General features: G+C 51.0%; 1 non-coding gene across 1 annotated transcript; it reads right to left on the minus strand.

Moving 5' to 3' along the window:
• Positions 1 to 1,550: 1,550 nt before the first annotated feature.
• On the minus strand, positions 1,551 to 1,627 carry TRNAP-AGG (transfer RNA proline (anticodon AGG)). The gene has a single exon. It is a non-coding gene; the product is annotated as a tRNA-Pro (tRNA).
• Between the last annotated feature and the right edge of the window lie 6,945 nt (positions 1,628 to 8,572).

The raw sequence follows: 8,572 nt of genomic DNA on the forward strand, positions 1-8,572 counted from the left end.
TCGCCGCTTTTTACTTTTACTTTTACTCTTCAGGGACCTACCTTTCTCCCCGCTTCGTACCCTGGGGTGACGTGCTGAGCCCGGGGGAGGAAATCCAAGGCCCGCTTGGCTCCTGTCACACACTAGCTTCGGGATTTGGGAAAATCATTCAACCCTCTGTGCCCCAGTTTCCACACCTGTAAGATGGCAATAATAAAGCCTCCCTCACGTTGTGGGTCTATGGTGAGGCTTCGTTCCAGTAATAGTGGTGGTAATGATAGTAACAGTAGCATCCAGGCCCTGCTCAGCCCACTCTCTGCTGGACTCCGCGGCACTTACGGCTGGTGCTTTGAAGCCTTCTCTCCTTTTCGCTTTGCTCATAGACTCCTCTGCTGTGCAAAAGCTTGTAAGCTTAATTAGGTCCCATTTGTTTGTTTTTTACCTTTATTTCTATGGCCTGGGCAGACTGCCCTAGGAGAGCATTGCTACGATTTATATCAGAGAATGTTTTGCTTGTGTTCTCTTTCAGGGGGCTCATGGTGTCTTGTCTCACGTTTAAGTGGAGCGTCCTCTCCTGTAATCCTCACCTCTGCCCACTGAGGAGCTAAGTGGGGGGGGGGGGGGAGGGGGAGGAGCCCGCACAGCAGCGACCTCTCCCGCCCCTCCCCCAGCACGTGCTGGGGCCCCGCCCCTCGCTCCAGCGCAGGTAGCCACGCCCTTTACACCGCGATCCACCTCGACGGGGGATGGGTGCTCTAATCATTCCCACTGGACAGATGAGGAGACGGGCGAGCTGAGCTGACCAAGTCGCCATGCAGTCTCCACTCATGGCCACAGAGCTCCCAGTCAGAGTGCCTGGGCCATTTGCAAGGCCTGAGCATCCTGTGCATAGGAGGCTGACATCTCCCCAGGCGCCATCGGTACTACTGTCATCGTGACGTCGGGCAGTGATGGCAAACCCAGAGTTGGCTCCTCCGGGCTCACTGCGCCCCCAAACCTCTGCTTCATTCTTCGGAGAAGAAAATCAGTGCTTTTCAGTCCATGCCCCTTGGAGGTTCCTCAAAGGTCCTGGGGGTCGGAGGGACAGTGTGGGTGGGGAGTCCTGGGACACTGAGCCCTCCCCCCCACTTCCTGCCAGAGCCGCCCTTACAGGCTTTGGATGTTTTATTCTGGAAAAAGAGTTCTGATGCTAAAATTAACCCCCAAAATGTTTCAAACCACTGGACTACATAATTCCTGAGGTCCCTCCTAGTTCTAAATATTTAATGAAAACCTTTCTTGAACTTATCTCTATTTTTAGCTGGTAAGTTCAATGTACCTTTTCCCGACTGAGTGCAGACTTTTTTTGTTTTGTTTTTCTTTAAAGTTTTCCCCACCCCTACCTATGTCCACGTCTGACATCCTCAGCTTTTCTACTAAGAAGTCTCTATTCTACCCTGTTCCTGCCCGTTTTTGTGACCTCACAAACTCCAGCCATATTCTTCCTATGTTCTCAGTCTGGGTTGGCATCTTTTTCTTAACTTTTTAATTTTTCAAGGTGGGGGGGAGGTAATTACATTCATTTATTTATAAGGGGGTGCTGGGGGTTGAACCCAGGACCTCGTGCATCCTAAGCACTCGCTCTACCACTGAGCTATATGCAGCCCCCAGGACCACCCTTTAACAGTATCCATCTGGCCCTTCCTGAGCCCAAATGTGGGGTATTTCTCAAAGAACAGCAACCGGAAGTCCATGTGGCCTCCCAGGGACGGGGCACTGGGGTCTGGTAGAATAGAATCTGCTATTAACAAGTGAGAGAGGAAAGAACAAAAAGAACGAGTGTCACTCATACATGCACATTTAAAAATCATTTTCTGGTCTATACGTCTCACCTTCTCGTTTGAATGCAGAGATGAAGCCATTTTACTTGAATAAATTCCACACGTCAAGCAGTTTTCAGGGTGTGTTTGAAAGGGGGATGTCAACCGCTGCGCATCTGAGAGCCCCTTTACCGGCCCCTGTCCCACTGCAGAAGAAAGTGAGGCTGGCTGCAAGCCCACTCACCTGCAGATAAACCCCCAGACTCACCCACAGCCCGGCTCTGACGAGGAGCGTCTCTCTTTCTAAGGGGAACTCCTTCAGATGTTGCCGTCCTCTGAAGGACACCGTGTCCTTCACGACAGTCTCCCCTTCCCCTGCATGAGAATGAGATGCTCAGTAGCATCAGCAACCATCAATCCAGAAATGCCCACCAGCTGGCTAACACGGACCTCGTAGTGTTAGGAGCACTTGGGGGGGGGGGTGCATGAGAAAACTAAGTGTCTCAACAGGCAAAAAATTGTGGCTTGAGAGTGACATGGCCTTGGCTTTGGGCACTGCTATGAAATGCAGCTTGAATGATAAGGAGGGGGGTCTAGAATAGAATCCACATCTCTGCCTGGCCCTCAAGGCCATGCCCGAGCTCCTGTCCACCTGGGGGCCCCTCACCTGTGCCCACCACTGTCTGCTCACACAGACTGACTCTTCAGCTCCACCAGTGCGCCAGCCTCGTGTCCCTCTCCAGCCCTGCCCACGTGCCTCTCTCTGTCGGTGGACCCCGCTCCCCGGTCTCTCCCCAACCCTTGTCTTGGCTGGACTGTCACCCGTCAGAGAGCCCCAAAAGGAAATTAAGTTCCTCCACCATGATGCCCCGTCTCAGGAGCCTTGCCCTTTGTGGCACAAGATAGCAGATTTCAGTGGATGATTGTATCTATTACTCATTTAATTTTGGCTTCCCTGATTGGATAGTGAGTTTCATGTCTCTCCCAGCCTCCAGCCCAGGGCTCACAACAGATGCCCAACGAATGTCTGTTGAACAAATGAGAATGTCAGCAGACGTGCTCATTGAGCAGCCAGACCACAGGAGCAGAGCATGTGTGAAGGGGACATCTTCATGGGAAGGGACCCGCCGGAAAGGTTCCTGGGGGATAAACCCTGTGTTGAGCCCAGGACTGGGTCCCCCAGGGGTGGGGGGTGATGGTGGGCAGATGGAGTATGGGGTGACAAGCCTGTCATCTGGGGGATGAGGACGTGGGTGGGAGATGGAGTGAGCCAGCCTGGAGGCGGCTCTGGCTGGCATGCCAGTGGGCGCTGTGATCCAGGGAGAGAGGTCAGCCTGGCTGGGGTCAGGGTGTGTCCTCTCCATGGCAACAAGCCTTTAAATAAGTAATGCAATCGCTATTTATTGAGGGCCTACTGTGTGCCAGGCACCCATTCCTGGGTGCTGTGGGTACAGCCATAGCGTCCCTGCTCTCATGGCGTGTCCAATCCAAGTGGAGAAAAAGATTAAAACACACTTGAAACTCACATTATAAATCAACTACACATCAATAAAAATAAAATAAAACAAAAGATTAAACCAAGTAAATGTCCATTCATCTGTTAATGTACATTTGGATTTTCCCCCCAGTTTTTGGCTGCCACAACTTTAAAAGCTATAGGGTATCAATTTGCTAGACTGGTGCTCAGCTAGAAAAGGGAGTAAACTACTTAAACCCACAGCCACATAATGATGCTGAGTGAAAGAAGTCAGGTTCAGAAGAGAGCATGTATTAGATTTCATTCTGTACAATTGTAGAAAATGCAAACCAGTCTCCAGCGAGAGCAGGTCAGTGGCAGTCGGGGGATGCTGGGGCCTGGAGGGGCCGCACAGGGGCACGGCGGAACTTCCAGGGGGACGAGGGGTCTTGTGTTACTTTGCTGGGCTGCTGTAATCAAGCCCCCCAGACTGGGCAGCTTAAACAACCTAGATCTATGTTCTGCCTTCGGGGCCAGAAGTCTGAGATCAAGACGTCCGCAGGGTCGTTCTCTTTTGAGGCCTCTCTCCTTGGCTTGCAGACGGCCGTCTTCTCCTTGAGTCTTCACACGGTCGTCCCTCTGTGTGTGTCCACGTCCTCACCTCTTCTTATAAGGACATCAGTCATGCTGGATTAGGGTCCTTCCTAGCGATCTTATTTTAACGTAATCACCTCTATAAAGACCCTATGTCCAAATACGGCCACATTCTGAGGTCCTGAGGGTTAGGATGCCAACATATGAATTTTTACAAGGACACAGTTCAGCGCATAAGAGGTATGGTCACTCTATGGTAGCGATGGCTTCACAGGCATAAAAAGTATCAAACTGAACACTTTCAGTAAGTGCACGTCAATTATTCCTCAGTAAAGCTGCTAGAAAAACAAGTGAACAAATACATCACACATAAGCCGTGATAGGAGCCGCGAGGGGGAGGGCGCGCAGGGTGGCGGGAGGGGTGGGGGGGACCACTGCAGGGAGCTGGACTGACTCTCTGGGAGAGTCAGGGCTGGAGACACACATTGGAGATTGATTTTTGTATTTCTATTGTTTCCTACTTTGAATGATAAGAAGCACTTTAAAAGGGGGAGAGAGGCCAGCCTCAGGGCATCCTGGCAGGAGAGGAGCGGTTTCTCAAAATGCCAGGGGGCTCAGGTAATTGGTTCAGATGCGGTGAGTGTTCCTACAGTCATTCCAATTTTCGCTGGGAAACAAGAATAAGAACTGAATTTTTTAAAAATAGACTTTTTTAAAGAGCCATTTTAGGTTCACAGTAAAACTGAGCAGAAAGTAGAGATTTTCCCGCATACCCCTTCCTGTGCCACTCTCAACGCCCCCCCAGATGTGGCACGTTGGCTACACCGGATGAACCTACACCGAGAGTCATCACCACGCCCGCCCCAAGTCCACAGCCGACATTAGGCTTCGCTCCTGGTTTTGTGCCTTCTGTGGGCTTGGACAAATGTATACCGACGTGTATCCATGCAGAGCACCTTTGCTTCTCTAAAAATCCTGTGTCTGCCTGTTCACCCCTTCCTCTGCGCACCCCCTGGCAAACACTGATCTTTTTACTGCCTGCCTAGTTTTGCCTTTTCCAGAATGTCATATAGTTGGAATCCTATAATATGTAGCCTCTTCAGACTGGCTTCTCTCACTTAGTGATACGCATTTAACTTCCGTGGCTGGACAGCTGAGAGTAATACTCCATTGGGTGGACGGACCACAGTTTGCTCATCCATTCATCTGCTGAAGGACCTCTTGGTTGCTAAGGGTGTTTTCATAAATAAATTCCAAGGTGCAGGTAGGAAAACCCACAGAAAAGAAATACAGAGTTTCTTGGAGGTGATGCTGACTTTAAGGCAAAGGTCAAGACTATTTGCAGCAGACTTGGCCAAAGGCTTCATCCTGCGTGCCCACCTTGATTTGATCATTTATTTCACCTGCATTTACTGAGCACTGACCACGGCCCAGCCATAGTTGTTGGTCACATGCTGGGGATACGCTTCAAACAAAATGTTTGTAAATTGCTGACAACAAAGAACATTCCATCTAGCGGGCCAGGAAGGTGGACTGAGACAGGCTGCCTGAGGTGGGAGAGGATCCTGAGGCTGGGGGCTCCATGGGTAGGAGGCTGTGACTCAGTGACGACAGCCCTCAGGGAGGGGACCAGATCTCCCTGTCTGTCCACAGCTGTCCTGGCTCCCAGCTGCCATCTGGTGTGATCACAAACAGCATCTTTCCTCGCTGGGCCATGAGGTTGAGTTGAGAGGAGGCAGGCTTCCTGCCCTCCTTAGCCCAGGAGAGTCACAGAAAATGTGCAGAGCCGGAAGGTCTAAAAATCTTTCTGTTACTTCAAATCCCTGAGATCAGTGGCTAAATTTAGATTTTTCTAGATTTAAATATTAATTTCTTTGATTGTATTCTTTAGATCAAAACTCAACGATGTCTGTCTATCTCAGGGGGAAAAAACCCCAATAAATTATAAATTGAAAGCATTATTTTGAAGATAATGTCATGGGGAAGGAATTATGAACTGCGAATTGGGGATCGGCTGAAAGAAGTCAGAGGGAGAAGATGTAAAACAAGTTTTTTGATTTATAGTGACTTTTAAAAAATTAGCATTTGTTGCTTTTAAAAAATTGATTACCTGCTCCGTGCCAGACTCTGTGCTAGGTATTCAAACATCACATTTAATTCTCGCGAAAGTCCTCTGTGGTATGTGCTTTTTATCGAAAGGGAGTCCGTCAGCCTCGGCGAAGGCAGTGGGAGGGGGCCTGGAAGCCCGGTTTGCTGCGTTCCGAGGTCTCATGTTTCCCATGTGCGAGGCGGCCTCTTGAGCCTCTGGGAAGTGCCCCTGCTTTTCAGGAAGGATCTCACCTTCCCCTGAAAACTGCAAGCAGATAAGGTCTCAGTGCCCACCCTCCCCGCCTCAGGCACCAGGGGCTTGTCAGTCTCATTAGTTCATCACCTGTCAGCCCCATTGGGTCATGATAACCTCTGACACTGGGGAAGGAGGTCCGCAGTTGGTCAAGTGTGTTCATTTGCAACATGCAACTCTGTTCATTCGGGCACGTGGTGCCAGAGATGCAGGGACCCATGGTTCAGATGCTCCCACCCCCAGGGAGCTCACAGCCTAGTGAGAGAGACAGACGGTCTAGGAGACTCCACCCTGACAGTGAGGAGCGCTGGGATGCCGAAGGCACACAGCAGGAGTGCCTAACCCAGGAGAGCTTCCTGGAGGAGGTGACACTGAGATTGAGACCTAGAAGCTGGGTAAGAGAAGCAGGCAGAGCCTTCCATAGCATGTGCACAAGCCTGGAGGAGTGAGGGAACATCGAAGCTTCCAGAAGCAGAGAAAAGTTGAGCCTGGCTAGTGGGTGGAGTGTGGGTGAGAGAGGGGCAGGAAAGCTGGAGGTGGTGGTGCACTGGTGACGCCCCATCACTGGGCCCTTACAGTGAGTCAGGTATATTCATTTCATCCCTTCCTCCCACAGCCTGTGGGGAAGCAATGTTATTATTCTCATTTTATAGACGCAGCAACTGAGACCCAAGGGTGGAGTAGCTCGCCCGAAGATTTGACCCAGGCCTGCCTGGCTCCAGGGCAGCCCGGCGGCGCAGAGGCCTGGCTCTGGCCCGAGGCAGCCGGGCAGCAAGTGTAACACCCTTGGAGAGCTCACGCCCAGCCTCCAGCCCCTGGCCCTTGCTGTCCCCGCTCCAGCCTGCCCGTGCTGAGCCTCCGCCCTAGCGCTCCACAGTGGCTCTGCCCCTCCAGCTTTTCGTTTCTGGCCAACAGAGCCACAGCTGCACAAAGGCCGCCTGGAAGCCGGGCACTGCCGGGCGGCTGCTGGGCGGGAAGAAAGACCCCCATTGGTCAGGGTTTCCCCAGGGTCCTTCCTTTCTTCCCTGCTTTTCTCCGTGGCCAGGAGACCCTCTGTCGGGGGCCGGCGGGATGCGAAGGTGACCCAAGGCTGCCTCCAGGAGGATGCGTCCAAACAAAAGCCTCACTAACAAATAGGAAAGCCGGCAGGGAGCATAGTCAATATTCCAAAGTCAGGCCACAAAAACGGGGTTCAGAATGCAGGGTGGCCAGGGGACCAGCGTGAATGGCTGCAGAAGGCCCTGCTCAGCCCTGCTCTGTCGCCCGGGGCCAGTGGCTGGGGCCTGTGGCACTGTGGGCTGGCAGAACTGCGAGGCTGGTGCCGCTGACGGGGACCCTGGCATCGGAAACCTGCTCCCCAGGGTCCTGGGGCACAAACTAGCGCCCCCAGCCTCGGCCTGTCTCTACTTCTCTGGGCTTCAAAAGAGGAGGAAAATGGAAAGGTCGAAGCAGATGCTCTTTCCAGCTTTCTGAGTCTGTAACGCGGGCCCCGTGCAGCCTGGCCAAGGGGAAAACGCCCTTTCCCTCCCAGTCTGCCACCCACTCGACCCCCTCCAGCGCCTGGGTGTTTACTCAGCATCAGTGACGGGCACTGGCAGTCCAGCTGGGAACAAGATGTGCCCTCCGTGCTCAGCTGAAAAAAAATGGCCCCCAAAGACACATTCACATCCTGATCTCTGGGACCTGTGACTATTGCCTTATTTGGCAAAAGAGCAGGTGTTATTTTACTTGGAAAAAGAGTCTGTGGATCTGATGAAGTTAAGGATCATGAGATGAAGAGATCACCCTGGACTCTCTGGGTGGGCCCTAAATGCATCACAAGTGTCTTTTTCTTCTGTTTTGTTACAATCACTCATTTTATTTTTTAGATGCCACATGTATGTTTTAAGATACAGTAGTACGTGTCTTTTTCTGCCTGATTTATTTCACTAAGCATAATACCCTCCAGGTCCATTCATGTTGTTGCAAATGGCAAAATTTCATTCTTTTTTATGACTGAGTAGTATTCCATCACATATATACACCATATCTTCTTTATCCATTCATTTGTGGAATGGACATTTAGGTTGTTTCTGTATCTTGGCTATTATAACTAATGCTGCTATGTGCGTTGGGGTGCGTGTATCTTTTCGAATTTGTGTTTTCATTGTCTTTGGATATATACCCAGGACTGGAATTGCTGGATCATATGGTAGTTCTATTTTCAGTTTTTTGAAGAACATCCATACTATTTTCCACCGTGGCTGCACCAATTTACATTCCCACCAGCAGTGCACAGGGTTCCCTGTTCTCCATGTCCTCACCAACGTTTGTTATTTGTGGTCTTTTTGATGATAGCCATTATGATAGGTGTCAGGTGACATCTCATTGTGATTTTGATTTGTCTTTCTCTGATGATGAGTG

This window comes from Camelus dromedarius, chromosome 10 (assembly GCF_036321535.1).
Source record: "Camelus dromedarius isolate mCamDro1 chromosome 10, mCamDro1.pat, whole genome shotgun sequence".
In the NCBI taxonomy this organism is placed as follows: Eukaryota; Metazoa; Chordata; class Mammalia; order Artiodactyla; family Camelidae; genus Camelus; species Camelus dromedarius.